The sequence below is a fragment of the Euleptes europaea genome, chromosome 1 (assembly GCF_029931775.1).
Source record: "Euleptes europaea isolate rEulEur1 chromosome 1, rEulEur1.hap1, whole genome shotgun sequence".
NCBI lineage: Eukaryota > Metazoa > Chordata > Lepidosauria > Squamata > Sphaerodactylidae > Euleptes > Euleptes europaea.
In genome coordinates this window covers 85,800,324-85,818,742 of record NC_079312.1, presented here as the reverse complement: position 1 = coordinate 85,818,742, position 18,419 = coordinate 85,800,324, and the positions used below count along the sequence as shown (strand labels likewise).

Sequence of the window (18,419 nt, the reverse complement as noted above, 5' to 3'; positions counted from 1 at the left end):
AGCAGGCAAGAGCCTTGGCTGACTGCCACCACTTTGGTTCAAGGGCTTGACTAGGTATAGCCTAGAGCACCCTCCCTAACCCCCCCACCCCGGGGCAGTTTCCTCTTTACTCTGGGCACACCCTGCTATAGGGTTGCCAAATTCCAGGAACTAGCTGGCGATCTCCTGCTATTACAACTGATCTCCAGCCGATAGAGACCAGTTCACCTGGAGAAAATGGCCGCTTTGGCAATTAGACTCTATGGCATTGAAGTCCCTCCCCACACCCTGCCCTCCTCAGGCTCCACCCCAAAAACCTCCCGCCCGTGGTGAAGTGGGATCCAGCAGCCCTACCCTGCTATAAGGCAGAGTATGAGGTATGAAGGATACAGGCAGAGTGAATGGTCCAGTCCCAAGACTTGGAAGGTAGGTGCCTGGAAAATAGATGCCTCCAGGAAAATTTGCACCAGGGCCTGAGATTGGGGAAAAGGCAGTCTTAAGGTCTGCAAGCTAGCTTTACTCCTCAGCCTCAGGTCTATGGTCATAACACAAGTGTGTAGCTGGGAAATGAATCTGGCAAATGACATAACGAAGCAAGCATTCTGAAAATGCCAAGAAGCACTTAATTAACTTAGTCAGATTCAATACAAGTTTATTTGGAAATCCCACTACATTCAATGGAGGTTGCTCCCACTTTGTAGTAAGCACATTTGCAGTTGAAGGCATGCAGCCCCAATCCAATGGATGTTTCCTTGGAAGTAAGTTCTAGTTTCACTGGTTCCTGGCATATACATAGGACTACAGCCTTAACCATCTTTCTACTGACAGAATACTTCATTAGTAGATGCTAATCAACCAAGGGTGTACCTTTTGTATTGGTTACAGGCTATCATCGCTGTACAATACATTGTAAAGTCATCTGGGAGGGCAAGGATGTAGCAGCCGCCTGAGGAGGAACAGCAGCATGTGGCCAAGTGTCAGACTCCTGATTTTCGTAGAGAGAGAGAAGCTGGTGAACCTGTACCCTGATAGCAGGAATTTCCTGTATCAGAGATGAGGTTGCCTAAAGACAACTTCACACCCTAAGGTATGCTATGTACTTTGGAAATTAGTAACACAGAAAAATCCTAAAGGTTTGTGTTCTTCAGTAGTTTTACATAAAAACGTTATTTTTGGTACAGTTAACATTTATAGATATAATGCATGACTATAAATGGAAGAAAAGGGGTAATGGGTGTAACGGCTGCCTTTATCCTGTGTATGGTAACTAGGTTTGATGGGAAGACAGGATTCCAATACCTTGGAATTGTTTAGAAGGAATTCTGACAGGTGTACCTTGTCATGTTAACCATGTTTCAAGGTAAGATGAGCCTCTTTACTATGTGGCCATTAAAATACAGGAAGAAGACTTGTGTTGTGTTGCATCTGGGCATCCTGATAATGCACACCTAATGTAGGTTTTATTTAGTGTACTCCCTTCCTTCAAGGAGCTGAGGGACCTGTAAATAGTCCTTCTCCCTTCCATTTTATCCCCTCAATAACCCTGTGTGGTAGGCTTAGCTAAGAATGACTTTCCCACGGTCACGGTTTAATAGGGTTGCCAACCTCCAGGTACTAGCTGGAGATCTCCTGCTATTACAATTGATCTCCAGCCAATAGAGATCAGTTCACCTGGAGAATTCGGCTGCTTTGGCAATTGGACTCTATGGCATCGAAGTCCCTCTCCACAAATCCTGTCCCTTTCATGCTCTGCCCCAAATGCATTATATTCCCGCTTCTCACTCCAAAACTGAAAGATGAAAAATGATAAAAGCTATGTTAGTTTCATACAACGGCCTAATGGAAGTGGTGGTGAGCCTAGGGCCATAGCCGGGGTAAGGCCAGCAGTCCAACCTTTGGAGTATTTTTTTTTTTAAAAAAACGATGACACCAGAGCTTCCAATTTGAAGTATGGTATTTAATTTCAGAATTGTTTTAATTGTTTGGAAACAAAAATCAGCAGCAGTTGGTACTTTCCTAAAGTGGTAGTGCTCTGAATGCCACCACTTAATCCACCCAGGTTGACCCTGGTTAAGGGTGGGCTTTTAAAGACTGCCGACACCTTTAGCGTTTCTTTATCATTTCCGATTGCTTTCGGGTTTCCATTGAGATGATGGGGTGGGAAGCGGTAGGCGTTTGGGTGGGTTCTGTTGGAATCGAGGGTACTGTGAGGGTTCTTAAGAGCGCTGCGAGCCCGTGCGGAGAGAGGGGGGGGGGTAGGGCGGACGCGTCAGCCCTCCTCCCCGAACTAGACAGATTCTTTTTTAGAAGGTATTCCCCTTTAAGTAGGCCCAGCCGTCATCATGTCACTCACTGGATTAAGTTCCTCGCAATTGGTCTCTGCGTCCGGCGCTGCTCCGGATTCACGCCCTTTCTTACACGGGGTTTCTAGGTCTCGATTTCTAGGGTTTTCCACAGTGCAGCGCACCTATCCTTGGCGGGCAACGTAGCCACGCCTCCGCAGAACCTTTCGCCTAAGAATGAAGGGAGCGTCGTCTCATTGGCTTCCGCTGGCGTCGAACGCCAGCCTCCCAGCCCGAATGAGCCTCTCCTCAACACCTATTGGTTGGGCCGCCTGTCGCTTCTGTTCACCGGCTTTGCACTCCGCGGGCCGTGAATGGCTGATCTCCTTGCCGCTCAGGAGATCGCCTCGCCTCTTCTTGGCTGTGGCCTATCGCCCCCGGTTTGGAAATGTCGTCGGCTCCTGAGTGGCTGGGGACGCGCCACAATGTTAGGCTGCGCGCCGGGTATATTTAGCCGGTGGCCGAACACGCCGCTGCGTGAGGTGCTTCCCGTCTCTTTTTGGCCTATCCGCCCGCCTCGTACGAGCCGAAGCTTCCTACTCCCATCCCGCTCCGTCTCCCCCACAGGTGGGTGGGCCGCGGGTCGAGGCCCTGCCGCCCTTGCGCGCGCGCGCTCAGTGATCGTTGCCATAGACACGCGGGGGGACCTGGGTGGTAATGGAGGCCGCTCCTCCCCTCTTGCGAGCCAGCGCGGTGTAGCGCTTGAGAGCGGCGGGCTCTGATCTGGAGAGCCGGGTTTGAGTCTCCCCTCACATGAAGCCCGCTGGGTGACCTTGGGCCAGTCACGGTTCTCTCCGAACTCCCTCTGCGCACCTACCTCACAAGGTGCCTGTTGGGAGGGGAAGGGAAGCCGCTCTGAGACTCCTTAAGGGAGAGAAAAGGGTGTGTGTGTGTGTGAGAGGGGGGGGGTCACACACCCCTCCCTTTATCCCTCTCAGGCTGCGGCCTTCTCTCGGAGGGGGAGGGGGGGATGCTGCCGGCTACGTGCCCGTGTGGCCGTGCGTGGTGAGGGTCGGTGGAGCCGAGAGGGGGGGGCGAAGGTGTCCGGGGCGTGATGGGAGCCGAAGCGGCAGCGAGGTCCTGTGCGGAGATCCGACCCTGCCGAGGGCTACGGTGGGCCTGGGGCAGCACGGGCCGGGGCGAGCGTGCGGCGGGGCCTTTGCGGCTCGGGGGCCCATTGGCGGCCTGGGGGCTGGGAAGGGAGCTGACGGGCGGGGGTGGCGGGAAGCGAGGCTCTCCTGGCTGGGGCGAGGGCGTTGCTCCAGCGGGAGGTGGGCTTGGTCGCTTGCTATGGTGGGGCTGGCTCCGGAGCTCGGGGCGGTTCTTCGCCTGCCCCGAAAGCAGCGGCCTCTTGCCGCCTCGCCCCCTTCCCCGCCACCGCGGCGTGAGAACCAGAGCTCGCCCCTCCGTCTAATAACAGGTCCCCTTTGGTCACGCCTGCCCCGCAAAGCGGCGCGGGCCCGCGGCGGGAAGGGGAGGAACGGGGCGCTCTTCCCTCGCGGCCGCCCCCGCCGCGCTTCTCGAGCACCTCCATGCAAAAAGGAGCCCGCGAGCTTTGTAGGAAAAAAAAATATGAGAGCGGAAACGCGCGAGGCTGGGTCGGAGGCTGTTCCTGTCGGTGCGATAAGGGGAGGAGAGGGCTTTGCCATGCTGGGGCGAAACGCCGCCGCACTGTGTCGCAACAGAAACCGACTGCCTAGAAACGGCGGAGGACAATAGTGCCCTCCGATTCAGGGGAGAGAAGGGAGACATTTGTAAAGAGGGCAGGGCCGCAAAGTGAGGCGAGCTTGCGGCTTCGTCGTGCGAACCTGGGCACGGGTGTTCCCCCTCTTTGTCCGTTGCCTTGTGCAGCTCGATCCTGGGCACTTAGAGAGAGACGAAGGGGGAACTTAAAGAGGAGAGAATGTGTGATGTTTCCCCCCAAAGACTTAAAAGTAAGGGCACTTGTTCAAGGTCAGTGTGCATGTCGTTAAAAGCAAGATCAGATATTCTTGAAGTCGCTAGCGGGCCCCCCTCGTTCGTTCTTAATTGTTTGCAGTTCAGCAGTTTTAAGTGGCCTAGCGTGAGCCATTAATATGCATCTTTATTTTTAAATAGAAATCTATATTGAAGGCTGTGTCCTGTGTGTGTATACTGTTGGTGAGGTGGCACATCGCAATCGACTGCAGAGTATTTGTAGCAAGTGGCCATGTTTCTAGTCTGTTCTATTTTTGTCTGCCTTTCCTTTCACAGATAGACGTGCCAGGTTTAGGAAAGGCAGGCAAATCTTCTATGCTTTAGATAACAAGCCAATTTGCTGTGACTCTGTCATTGAACAGCATTTCACATGTTAAAAGAATCCTGTACAGAATTATTGGCTTGTATTCCCTAACATAGGCAACATCATTCTTCTCGGAAGTTGAGTTAACTCATGCTTAAATGATGTTTTAAGGTGCCTTCCTCATTGTGTTAGTGTTACTTAACTGCTAGCTAAATAAATATAATTTTTAAATTTGGGACCCAACATTCCATTGTCCAGAAACCCTCTTTTGATTACATGGCAGGTGCTAGTACATTATATGGTAAGGCCAAATTACTTAAAAATTTGAACAACTGTATTCAGTTGGTTACAGCAATTTTCACATGCAGTGTGCTGCACTTTGTGTCAAGTAAACCAAAATTGTCATCAGTTACAGACAGTATCTGAAAGGGAGGCTGATTGAATTATAGTTGTTAGGGTCTTTGTGTGAAAACAAAATGTGAGTAAATAAGGAGCTGTATCAAGTCTCTTTATTTTCTTTGTCATTTTTGCACTTTTGACTTAGGAGAGCTGAATATACTGGTGCATGTTCTACATGTTTGTTTCTCACAGAAAAATGGATTTAAACCATATCTTTCTTTATATGGAAGAAACTAGAGTATGGAGGGGGGTAACTTTTCAGCTTCCTAGGAAAATTCAGGGAGCTACAACAAAGCCAAACAAGAAAATGAGGCAATTTAGCCGGATATACTTGTATTCCTTGGCAAAATGAAGAGTGGTACCTCATGGGTTACAAAGGAAGCAATCCTTTGTTTGTACCTTCTCTCCCCTCCCTCCTTTTAAAAGCCCTGGAATAATAAGGGTACCAAGAGAACAAAAGACATTGTCTTTCTGGTTCTGCACGTGATGGAGAATCTTCTGTTAATTTGCCCACTTTTAGATTGCAGTTTCTTTGAACAGACAAAGTCAGAGTAGATCCTTATGCTCAAAACAGACACTCTTGGAATTTTTATTGCGGGAAATGTAAGATTTTAGTGACTGTAGTAGACAAACTAAAGATACCAGAAATCAGGTTTTTTTTAAAAGAGGTTCCAAAACCTTCTAATATTTACATTCCTGGATTAGATCTAGCCACTTTTTTTGTTTAATCTGGCGCAGTTCCTCTCCATACTACAGTCCCCATCCCACATGGCTTCTTGTCAATGGAGGTCCCATGATTCTCGGTACAGTCTTTTTCATAATCAAAGGGGGACCCTTTTCTTTTTTGCCAACAGAAAAGCTGATTGGATCCAACCTTAAGAGTCCACACTATATTTTAGTAATTGTATTTTACTAATGTGATGTGTATAATTAAGAAAAATATGCTTAGATTACAGTGGTATGGAAGAAGAAAGGCGAGATTATCCAAATTTGAAACAATTGTCTACTTTTTAAATGCAATGTTATAGATACGTTACTGAGGTGAAATAGCAGGTGTGAAGGATGAGGGAATTTGAGAGAATAAAAATAGAACAGATTTGATCAGGTTTCACTACAAGTAATGCCTTTTGCGCACATAGCCATGTCTGTTGCATTTGACCTTTTTGCCACAGGTGAGAGTCTTCCTCAAGCTGGTTATTTCAATCCTTTAGTCTTGAATTAAGTTTGGCAAACTTTTAATGTAGTGCACTGTTACGGTGTAGATATTGAGTTCTGTGTGTCCTCTTCCCCCTTCTCTATGATAATCTGAGACTAGTAGATACTTCAATCTAGCACAGCCCCTAGTTTTTCAGTAGTGTGAAACCAGCTAACTATGACTTATGTTTACCTTCCCAGTTTGAATTGCACACTGTTTTTTGTTTTGCTAGTTTCAAAGCAATGGCAATTGACGGCTTCCATGAAATCAAAAGTTTCTGACTCAGACAGCATTTGGTATAGAGAATACAAGCATAAGTTTGTTTAACGTAGCACCGGATCACATCTCTATCTTAGAACATTCCCTTGTTACCCAAAAAGTCACAATTTTAGGTGCATAAGATTGCAGTTTAATGGGACTAGTTAAATGCTTTACAGAATTATAAGTAACACAAAAAGGCTTGGCCCAAATCCAGAAAATACTAACTAGGTAGTATAATCCAATTACCTCATGTCCATTTGAGTAGCAGCTTTTGTACACTAAATTCAAGTGGTTTCAAGGGGTGGATCCAAAGTAGCATTTCTGTGGATGGAAGGATTTCTGGCCACAGTTTTCTTATTGCTGCTGCCCAAAATTCCCCCAAAGTGCTGCTCTAGAGGGACAAGGGACTCATAGGTCATTTATGCATGGGAGTTTAACCTGAGGTTTGTTGCTGGCTGGACCCACACTTTCCAGTTGGAAATCTGCACAAGCAGTCTCCATCCTCAAATCAAGTCCCTCCCCTTTAAATGCTGCTTTGTAATTGGCTTACTTCTTAGTGCTCACTGTGAGAGAAGATCCCCTCCAAAAAAAACCAATTGCTGCATAAAAAAGCATTTTAAGAACAAAAAACTGAGCAATCTGAAAGAAAGGGGGTGGGGAGAAATCCAAGCCTCGGTTTTAAAAAGCTTTTTTTTTTGCTCAGAAAGAGCTCTGAGAAAGCAGGAAGTATTTGAATCCTGGCCTCTTTACACACTGCTTTGTGATTGGTTGTGAGAGAAGCCCAGCTTCTGTTTCCCCTGCTTTGCCTTCTGCACTGAGATTTCAACCGGGCTGAGCGAAGGGGAGAGGGAAGAGTAGAGTTAACAGAGGAATGGAAAGACCTGGATATTGTAAGGGCTGGAAGTGAGGTAGTTTTTAATGGATGGAGAACTCATGCAGAACTCTAAGAAACAACTGAGTCAGACGGAGTGAATGGGAGTCCAAGTACCCATGAATACATGACAGCATGTATTAGGAACAGCATGGAGGGCATTTTGGGCTGTGGCAGGTGGGGGAAAGTAATGCTCTGTGCATAGAAATCCTTACATCTATTGATGCTCCATTGGATCAAAGCTTTACCATCCCTTGTCTGAAGTGTTAATGTTACATGAAGAAGCGGGAGCTGTAATACTCAGCTAGTGCAAACAAACTTCAGAAATACACACAGTCACTACAAAGGAGTAATTTTTACCAGTTACCAAAAACGATAATGGTATTAAATACTGGTACACATTTAAAAGTTGAAAGATTACTAAAATAGATAGATACTTTTATTTGCAGCCGTCGGCCAGCATAGAAAGATTACTAAAATAATGAGTAGCTTCCTGAAGACGTGAGATTATGACTCACAAAAGCTCATGCTAGAATAAATGTTGGTCTTCAAGATGCCACTGGAATTCTGTTTTCGTTAGCTTGCTTAAAGCAATGTGGTATTTCATGGCAAGTAAGATTGTAAACCAGATTTCAGTTTAATTCCTGTGCCTCTGTTGTAGAATTTGTACAAAATCCTGATCTATACTTAATTTTAACATAAACTATGGCTTCTATTAAAAGAAGCAGAGTTCTTGAACAGTCAGTCAGATGGATGAACAGTGCATACATTATAGTATTTACAAGCGAGGGACCAGCAAAGGGGAGGCATCTCATTTATGCTCTTCCACTATTCCCTCTTTCCCTTGCCTGAAAGCCCCTTTTTTCCTGCTTCCTTCTGACCTTCCCACCCACCAGCCAGCCTACCTATATCTCCCCTTCCCCATCTTCAGCTATTTTTCTCCTTCCCCCTGGCAGCCTCTCCCTGGGAAAGCTCTTCATGGTTTCAGCCACCGGACTGGGCCCACTTGTGCAGTGGGGAATCTGCAACAACTTGTGGGAAACACCCCCTGTATCCCCCTCCCTACACTATTTCCTCTCTTCTGGCAGCCCGTATATTCTCACCTTTCCCTGCTTTCTTCTCTTCTTCCCTCCCATTGACCTACTTTTAATCTACCACCCATATTCAGCTATATTTATTTACTTCATTAGTACCCTGCTTTTCATCTTGGTGGGGACCCAAGGTAGCTTACATCATTCTCTTCTCCATTTTATCCTCAAAGAAGAACCCTGTGAGTTAAGTAAGGATGAGTGTATGTGACTGGCCCAGGATCAGCCAGTGCACTTCATGGTAGAGTGGGAATTTGAATCAATCTCCCAGATCCTAGCCTGAATACTGTACCATGCAGGTTTTCTTGGGGTGGCTGCTGTTGAATAGTAGCAAGCAGCTGTGCCTGGGTGAGTTTTGCAAGTCAGATGGTAACAAGTTGCCTGGTAGTTGCTGCTGAGTCCTCCCTCAAAGGTCAAAACAACCCTGAAAAGGGCCCTGCCTCCTCTCGATACCTTTTGCTAATAGAAAGGCTTGAAGGCTGACAAAACTGTTGGGGTTCTTAGCAGGAGCCCTTGAAAGCATTTGTTCCTTAAAGCAACAGCTTCTGTTTCTGTTATTTTGGGGTTTTTAATCCTCTACTTTTTTTTTTTTTTTTTTTTAAGATTTCAGATTTTTCTACAAACCTGGGGGATTTTTTATGTTGAAAGATCTATCTTGTCTGTTCATGGCTCCGGTCTCCAGATTTGGCCGTATTGATAATTATATATATTAAGCCATATTGATAATTATATATATTGATGAAGATGGTTATCGTCTTGGTTTCGTTCTCCCTGACTAATGAATGGAAATAACGTTCTGCACTGCACTCAGTACTCTAGAAATAAAAAATGCCCCTTGACAGTAATTGTGTATTTCTCTTAGAAACTCCCAGTAGTATGCAGATCACGGTCAAGATGGTTGTCATTGGCATCCATGGTTGGATCAAAGGAGCTGTGAGTGTTGATTTGCTCATTGATTGAAGCTTTTCTTCCATTTTTGTGTAACCCTACCCAATCCAGAGGTTCATGAGACCCCTTGGAACAGCAGCAAATGAGGGGGTGTGGTTTGAGTGGTGGAAATTAGAAATATGAAGGCCTGAGAAAAATAACATTTTTGGACTTCATAAATGTTTACAGTGGAAACATTGGGAACTGGGGAGAGGAGAGTTTGGAAATATTAAGGACCACTGGGGGAAAAAAACTATGAAACATTTTTGGTTAAAATTGAGAAAAACGCTTAAGGCAAGATTTTCACACTTAAAATGTGTAAGGCATGAAAAAATTTCCAAAGGAGAAATTGGGGGAGCATTGAGAAAGAATTCTGCTGAGGATGCAGCAGTTTGCAATTCTTAAGTATAGGGTATTCTAATAATGCACAGAGAACTTGAGAGAGTCTTGGCTTGTGTACCCGGAATTGGAGAAAAGTGCCAACAGACTGATGCTGTTTCTGATTTCTCCAAAGACCAGTGGGAGAGATGATATGGGCACGGGCCACCGCTATGTGTATCAAGTGTTTGAATACAAAAATGTATAGTACAGATATCATAAATGTTCAAAATTACTTTGAACTTATACACGATACTGGTATGTATCATACCCCACCACCAAGAATGGTATGAAGCCTTGGTCTAGCCTAAGGTAGGATACACATCCCTATGCTACATGAGTCAAATTTAGATCAGGTAAGAAAATAGCTATTGTGTGTATCCCATTCTTCCACATATTTCTAGTGCTTCATTAAAATGCACGTGGGTGGTTAGAATTCCTGAAAGAAATATATCCTTATCAGAATACACATCCTCCCCCCCCCACAATCACATTAATATGTCTTGATTCTGAAGCAGCTCTAGGTGTGAAGCCAGCTTTACCACAAGGCTTGGTGTTTCTTGAGCTTTTTAAAATGCATATGAAAATACTAAGAGCAAATGTAGCTCTCTTATCAAAATCTAATAATACCTAGATCTACCTTTCTTGGGCAAAGCTCCACAAGCTGCTGCCTCTGGACAGAATCAATGCCTAGAGACAATAGTCAAGAGCAAACTAGACAAACCTGAGAAGCTGTGAGTGATGCTAGCAGAAAATTCTTGAGCACTGTAAGAGATAGCACTATGCTGTGACTGATAGAATGACTTGCCCATCTGAGGCTCAAAATTTAGGACTATTCCTAGATTTATTAATGATCTCTGAAAAATGTGTAAATCACACCCCTAGGTCACTGCAGTAATCAGTGGCATTAACTGTGCAAACTTGACTACTCCTGGATAAGGGTGAGACTACCACGTTTTAACTTCTGAACATGACTTCTGCAACGCTCTCTGTGCAGGCTGCTCTTGAAAATAACTCAGAAGCTTGAACAGGTTCAAAAGGCTACACACCTCTTACTGCAGTTGGTCTCAGTTCAGAACATCCAAGAACAAATTTTAAACTTAACTTGTTTATGATTCCCGAAGAGTACAGTAACTCCAAGCAACGTGCGTCATCATAAAACACAAAAATCTTACATCAGCTAATACTGAACAAGTTTATATTCTCTTTTTCATGTTTAACTCAATATCCAACCATGCTGGTAGTCCTATTGTTAATGCACAAGATGATTTGCGTCCGAATACATTCTTATTTAGCCCTGACCAGGATAGCCCCAGGATAGCCTGATCTTGTTAGATCTCAGAAGCTAAGTAGGGTCATCCTTGGCAAGTGTGTGGATGGGAGACCTCCATGGAATACCAGGGTCGTGAGGCGGAGGCAGGCAATAGAAAACCACCTCAATGTCTCTTGAAGACCCCACCACAGATATACATGAGTCAGATATGACTTGATGGTAAAAAAAAAATCACATACAAAGCCCTTCATGGTCTCTTATTTGTGGTAGGACCACCTCTTTCCCTATGGGCAAAATCAACAACTGCCCATGCATGTGCTTTCTCCATTATTGCTCCCACTTTGTGGAATGGCCTACCCCAGGAGTTCGGAATAAGCTCCCACTTTACTGGACTTCCCCAAACTATTCAAAACTGAAGTATTCAGGAGGGCTTTTCTGTGCAGGTAACAGGGTTGCCCAGTAAAATATGGTTCACAAACTTACTTGGATAAATGATTGAGATTGTGGTCTATACTGCTGCATGTAGCTTATTGTAAGTAGGATCCTATTATGCAATTTCTGTGCCGCTTAAGGTATCATGTTTATACTCATGCAATGCTTCAGTGGTTTCTGGTAGTTTTAGATTTCTAACATCTTAATGCATTGGTTATTGAATGTCTCCTTTTGTTGACTGTACTGACTCACTATGTGTAATTGGAAAATTTTAATCATTTAAATGTTAACAAAATTTAAATGATGTTACCAAAAGAAAGCAAATACATACTTCATACTTCACATTTAGACCATCTAACACAACTGATTTGTTCCTGACAGATATAAAGACTTATTTAAACATATGTAGAGTGGAAAGTTTTCCACTGAAAAAATATAGTGTCATTAAATTTTCTGTCCCACATCACTGCCCTACCTTACTGCACACACTGAGGTATAAACCTACCACCCATACCAGGTCAGTTATGCTTACTGTTGATGGGCTTCTGAGGTCAATTTAAGATGCTGGCTTTAACTTTTTTAAAAACTAAAATTCTATCAACACACCTGGAAGAAAGAGAAACCCATGTGAGCTGAACATTTGTTAGACCTAGTTCAGCTTTAGGGTCCTTTACTATGTTAGGCAAGATCTTCCTCAGGTCCTTTGATTTTTACATTGCTTTAATGTGAGGGGGGAAACAGTACAGTATATACTTCCCTTACACATATTATTCCATTTAAACCACAGCTGATTTTCCCCCTAATCAGATATCTCAGTTGAAGTATTTGATGCTACAGGCACATAAAACATGTTTGCTAGCTTCAAATCAAAATAAACATGCTAAATCAGATCTGCTCTATTTAGGGCACTGGATACTCTTCTAGAAACTTTCTCTAATTCATTTATTTCTGGAAAACCTATATCACTGGCTGGAGTTTTTCTGTGGAGATTACAGCAGAACAAATGATATGTGTTTATTTGGATTTGCATTGGTTTAAGCACCCTTGTGCTTATGGAAAGGTGGACAGATAAACCCAGACTTCTTTCCCAAAATTAGAAGTAGATTTAGGTTAGCTAAGAATTGTGAATAAGTAATTATAAGAGAGTAAGTAGTACTGTAGTTAGGGCACATGACCTAAAGGACAAACACAATATGCAGCTGGAAAGCTTCTTTCACTCCAGTACTAAATTCTGACAGCTGCATATATATTGGGAGGGAGGCTTTGATATAGAACAAAGAAAACATATCTCCAGAACAGAGGAAGCTCTGTCAATTTCATAATAAGCAACTAAACTTATTTGCTTTATCACTATCATACACAGAACAACTTGAGCCTAAATTTCCTGAACAGCAGCAGAAGCTTCTATGTTTAACTGGAAGGAGAAAATCTGTTGCAGAATATGACTGACAAGAGAAACCCACAACTATTACTTCAGGGTTTGTGCTTCTCATCAAACCCATGTGCCTAAATCCTGCGGCACACACAGAGATCTTGAAAGAGCGACAGATTTTGCTGGCCAGTTGGCAAAGGGGGGGGGAACCTTCTGGATCCCAGGTTCAATCCCTGGCATCTCCAGTTAAAGTGACTAGGCAAGTAGGTGATGTGAAAGACTTCTGCCTGAGACCCTGGAGAACCGCTGCCGGGCTGAGTAGACAATACTGACTTTGATGTACCAAGGGTCTGATTCAGTATAAGGCAGCTTTGTGTGTTCATGGACCACCAGTAAATTGTTTCCCATTGAACTGTATGTAGTGTTTAGAACTTTGAGTAGATCAGGATAATGAACAGAACATTGTGAGAGAAGGATACACTAATTCCACGTTTTTTATTACCTGTGAACAAACTAGCTACTTGAAAGGTATGCCAGAAGCTTAAGTGTGCTCTAATTAAAATTGGTTTCTGCAGTAGCAGTAATTTGGGATTGGGGTTTTTTTTTTTTTACCTCTAGATTCCAGCGGACTCAAAGTTTGCATGGATTGAAACAAGCTCTTTTTCTCTTTTGCATGTTAACTGGTTACTGGGTTTGGTGTGTGTGTCCTAACAGTCTTTCTTGTCGAAGGCTTTCACGGTCAGCGTTCATTGGTTCTTGTAGGTTATCCGGGCTGTGTAACCGTGGTCTTGGTATTTTCTTTTCTGAAAGAAAGAAAATACCAAGAAAAAAAGAAAGAAAATACCAAGACCACGGTTACACAGCCCGGATAACCTACAAGAACCAGTCTTTCTTGTGTTGCAGAAGCAAGAGAAATCTAAAGTAGGCAAAAAATATGAAAGTTACATAGAAATTAAAATTGGATAGGCTTGCAGTCTTATACTTAAGACTTGTGTATTTTTTGAGAACAAAGGGAATTGAAACAATATTTTAAAACTTGGCTTTTAAAAGCAATCATTCTAAGAGGCTTAAAATTTTCTCCAAGATTTCCAGATTTTCTATTGGAAAAAGCCTCCCCCCATAGCCCTTCACATCTCCAGCCTTGCTAACAGTTATATTCCAAAAATGAACCTGCTCTGGGGGATGACATGGTACACCATATTGGCTGTTAAGGGATCTATCAACTTTAACAGGAGCTGTATGTCTATTAATCTCAAGAATCTGAATTGTCACAATACAGAATTGAGCAAAAGTATCGTGGTAGCACCCATATTCATTACCAGAGGATTGTATTTGCGGCCGAGTAACTGCCATCTTCAAGAGCTCTAGTTGGTGTAATTCAGCTGGCATATTACTAGCTGTGAAAAATGATACCTGCAGAGAAATCAGTGCCCTCTTGTAGATCTGCAAGTGGACTCTATGGTGTGCTTCAGATTGGGATGGAGCAGCTGGGTCAAGACTCTTCTACTTTATCTTCTCTTGCTATTAAATAAACTAGCTAGTAGGATCCTGCATGGTGAAGGTGGGGGGTTCTGGGGAATGCCTCTGTTCAGTCTCAGTAGACTTTCTGTTCTGCACATGCATTAAGGCATCAATTGAATCATTAACTTTAGAGAGTAGACCTTTCCAAGCAGTACTTTGGACTTGAAAGAGGTAGTCAAGATCATACAAACCTTGGCCATGGTAATAAATTTAGAGGGGCAGCAATGTTAAACAGTTCAGTAGCACCATTGAAGGCTAACAGAATTTATTCCAGCATAAAATGTCGTAAATTTACTTCATCAGATGTTTGGAGTGCCCATGACTGGCTGTGACTGGGACCTAACAGTAACCCTTCTGATCACTTGTCTTGTAGCTCTAGTTTTGTGCAGTTGACAGCCCCAAAGAGCCCATGAAGTCTTAAACTGTTCTTGACACAGTGGGCTCAGTGTGAACGTTGAAGTCATCCAGGGCAACCAGTTCAGATGCTTCATACTCCAATGGAAGAGGCCACTTTGCCCAGTTACGTTAGAAAATCCACTGGGCATATGGATGGGTAGTATATTGTTAGCATTCGCAGTTTGTTTCTGGAACAAAACACAAGGACATATAGTTAAAGCCAGGTTCTGTTTGCACTAAGAACAGATGCAAGGAAACTTCACTGACCTAACATTAACTCACCATGAGATCAAGAGGAAAGAGTTAAGAAATCGGAAACCCATGTGCAAATGTCTGATCGCCTGTCTAACACAAAACATTTCCTTCGCCACTCGATCTCTCACTTTCCTCATACCACCTTGTTTGGCTTTCTAGGTTACCACCCATTTCTATTACCAGGATACACTGCATAGAAAGAAATTCAGCATTGCTTCTGCCACATACCCATATTGGTACCTCTCTCTTGTGCAAACCACTGTGGTGGGGCAAAGGTTAAGCCACCTTCAGATCAGACCAGAACCAGTGGGTTGAAATTAAATCCAAAGAGTTTCCGTCTAGACATTAGGAAGAATTTTCTAACAGAGTGGTTCCTCATGGAACAGGCTTCCTCTGGAGATGGTAAGCGTGCCTTCCCTGGAGGTTTTTAAGCAGAGGCCATCTGTCAGCAATGCTGATTCTGTGACCTTAGGCAGATCATGAGAGGGAGGACACCTTGGCCAACCTCTGGGCATGGAGTATGGGTCACTGGGGGTGTGTGGGGGCGGGGAGGTAGTTTGAAATTTCCTGCATTGTGCAGGGGGTTGGACTAGATGACCCTGGTGGTCCCTTCCAACTCTATGATTCTATGAAGCTAGAAGAGTTAGGGTCCTCCATCCCTGTGCAGTGTTAATATAGCCTGTATGTTAGTGGTAGGCAGGCTAGATAGTTGGGAGAAAGATTTTTCTGGTCACCTTCCTTACTGACACTAGTGCCAGGGGATGAAATAGTGGAATTGATTTGTACAATATGTAGCAGTCACCCAGTGATGTATTAAGAGTTTGAAAATGTAAAAAACATCACTTTAAAAGGTTTTTTGGATGCCATGGCTTATAAATGGTTGGAAGACGTCTTCACAGCTAAAGGTGCCAAACAAAGTGCGAACAGTGTTTTTTATAACGTTTTCAAACACTTTATACATCAGTGGGAATACAAGTGCGGTAACCCCCCCATTTCGCACTATGTAGTGTTTTCCTTCATAAACTTTCTAAATATGTAGGTGTTTATGCCCCAGTTCCTTCAGTTAAATGAGTGATTTGTGCTCCGTTGCTCTGATACAATTTGAAACAAGGAACAAAACATGAGATGTAATCCTATTTTTATAAGCTTACCTCTAAGATCCTGCAAGGGTGTTCTTTGCAGCTTTGCCAATGAAATACTATTCTGTTGTACTGCTGTTGACAGGTATGTATTAGGTTGCTCAGTGGTCCTGTAAAACACAAGACAATATGTTGATAACCTTGCTGTGGAATTCACTGAAATCTAGTCTTGTATGTGTTTGGTGCAAAGCTAATGAAAACAGAGCTCAGAATAAAAATGGGGTATGCAAAGAGGCATAGGAACCTAAGCATCACAAGCTTCCTCCACACCTGAATGGCAGGTCCCCTTGAGTCCAGGATTAAACATTTCTTGGATCAAAAATGTTTTGTGCCCAGAATTAATTATGACAGTAGGTTTTTCATTTAAGTCCTTGAAATATAATATCAAGTCTTGCGAACATATTTACTGACAGTGTAGGAAAATTCCTTTTGTCAGTCAAGCTTGCCCTCAGTTTTGAGTGCCAGATGAGTGACTTCCAGTGGGTTTAAGTGCTGAATTGAAGTTTATCATTATTGCTCTATTAAGCCCTTGCAACAACTGTGATCAAAGAGAGATTTCTTTTTAGAATGCTCACAGAATTTACTTATTAAAAATCAGTGGGTGAAGAAGGGAGTGCAAATAAGACTGTCAGTATAAAATGTCTTACTTGAAGTTGCCTATAGGACTCTTTTCTAATAGTATGCAGGCGACTTGAAAAGCAGAATGATATGTCTTAAAAGGGAAATCTTGGTGAAATTTGAGGTCTTTTACTAGGCCACAGAGGTGAATGGTACTGAAGTTGATTTGGTGGAAGCATTTAGTTTCAACTGCAAGGGGGAATTTCTGTAAAACACAAATTGAGACCATTGCGGTATTAATGACAAAATTAGCCTTGTAACAAATTGTCTACAATAGAGAATGGAATTACCAAATGTTGAAAATAAAATAACTGGACCGCCTGTCATTATAGACCATTATATTAGCTGAAATTGGTGCAAATTCATTTTGCAAACATAGGCCTCTCCATATATTGACAGACTCTGTACTTGTTAGCGGAATTCATTGTGGCTTTTGAATGTTGTTTTTCTGAGGAATATTTCTTATTTCCAAGTTTGATGAAAATATTAGAAGTCTTTAATATTTTAATCAAATTTAGCAATATGGAATATTTCTTGACACAGCAACTTGTAAGATCCAAAGTGAATCACGCTAACAAGCTCAGAGTTTGTCACTGTTTAGAGGGAGCCTGTAATGTTTTGCTATGTAAATATTTTTTGTGTTTCATTTCTGAATTTTAATGTGGGTTTTTATGTGATGTTGCTGTGGGTTAAAAGTAGGCTAGTAGAGTAAGAAAGAGGAGGGCTGGCTAGATTATTGAAGTGTGTTATAATTGGATAGTAGCTGAACCCTGGGAGGCAGAGTTGACTGGTTTGGTGAGAGAGAGTTTTCGTGTGTGGGAGAAGAGAGTTGAGTGAATGAAAAGTGAAATGCTATGAGAGAAATCTGGGTTCTTTGTGGAAATTAGCGTGTGGGGAGTGAGAAAGCAAGCATTTAAAAGCAAACTCTTTTAAAAAAATATTTCAAAAAAGAGAAAAAATAATGGGGGAAAACTCAAAATCTAGCAACTAAATTTAAAAAAGGAAATAAAGTATGTATAAAATAGAGAAATTGTCCAGGACTTTCTGTTTCTTGGCTCCATCATCAACCAAAAGGGGACTGCAACCAAGAAATCAGAAGGAGATTGAGACTTGGAAGGGCAGCCATGAAGGAGCTAGAAAAGGTTCTTAAGTGTAAGGATGTGTCATTGGCAACCTAGATCAAGTTAATTCATGCCACTGTATTCCCCACTATTATGTATGGGTGTGAAAGTTGGACAATGAAGAAAGCTGACAGGAAGGAAGTTGATTCCCTTGAAATGTAGCATTATAGGAGAGTTTTACGGATGCCACAGACTGCCAAAAAGACAAATAGTGAGTTCTAGATCAAACCAAGCCTGAACTGTCCCATGAAACTAAAATGACTGAACTGAGGCTATCGTACTTTGGTCACATTATAAGAAGACAAAAGTCACTGGAAAAGACAATAAAGCTAGGAAAAGTTTAAGGCAGCAGGAAAAGAGGAAGACCTAACATGAGATGGATTGACTATAAAGCTCTGCCATCATTGTTATGTTTTTGTCTGAATACAAACTATTTACAACAGTTTAAAGACTTAAGCATTGTGTCTGTATTTATAAAATATATTTTAACAAGGTTATGTAATGTTAAACAGTTCAGCAGCAGTATGTAGAACTAGGTTCTAGTTTGATGAAGTAAAATCTGTGTATGCAATTGAAGTATGACCTGCTTAGC

General features: G+C 42.9%; 2 protein-coding genes across 3 annotated transcripts in view; one reads left to right on the top strand and one right to left on the bottom strand.

Annotated features, from left to right (window-relative positions):
* The window catches only part of ATOX1 (antioxidant 1 copper chaperone), a 250,087-nt gene that overhangs the window by 20,779 nt on the left and 210,889 nt on the right, over positions 1-18,419 (bottom strand). The gene's annotated exons all lie outside the window — the stretch shown is intronic.
* Positions 2,867-18,419, top strand: part of G3BP1 (G3BP stress granule assembly factor 1) — a 41,015-nt gene continuing 25,462 nt past the window's right edge. For both annotated transcript variants that reach the window (XM_056866914.1, XM_056866913.1), the window contains exon 1: positions 2,867-2,888. The gene's annotated coding sequence lies outside the window, so the exon portion shown is untranslated. The remainder of the gene's footprint in view (positions 2,889-18,419) is intronic.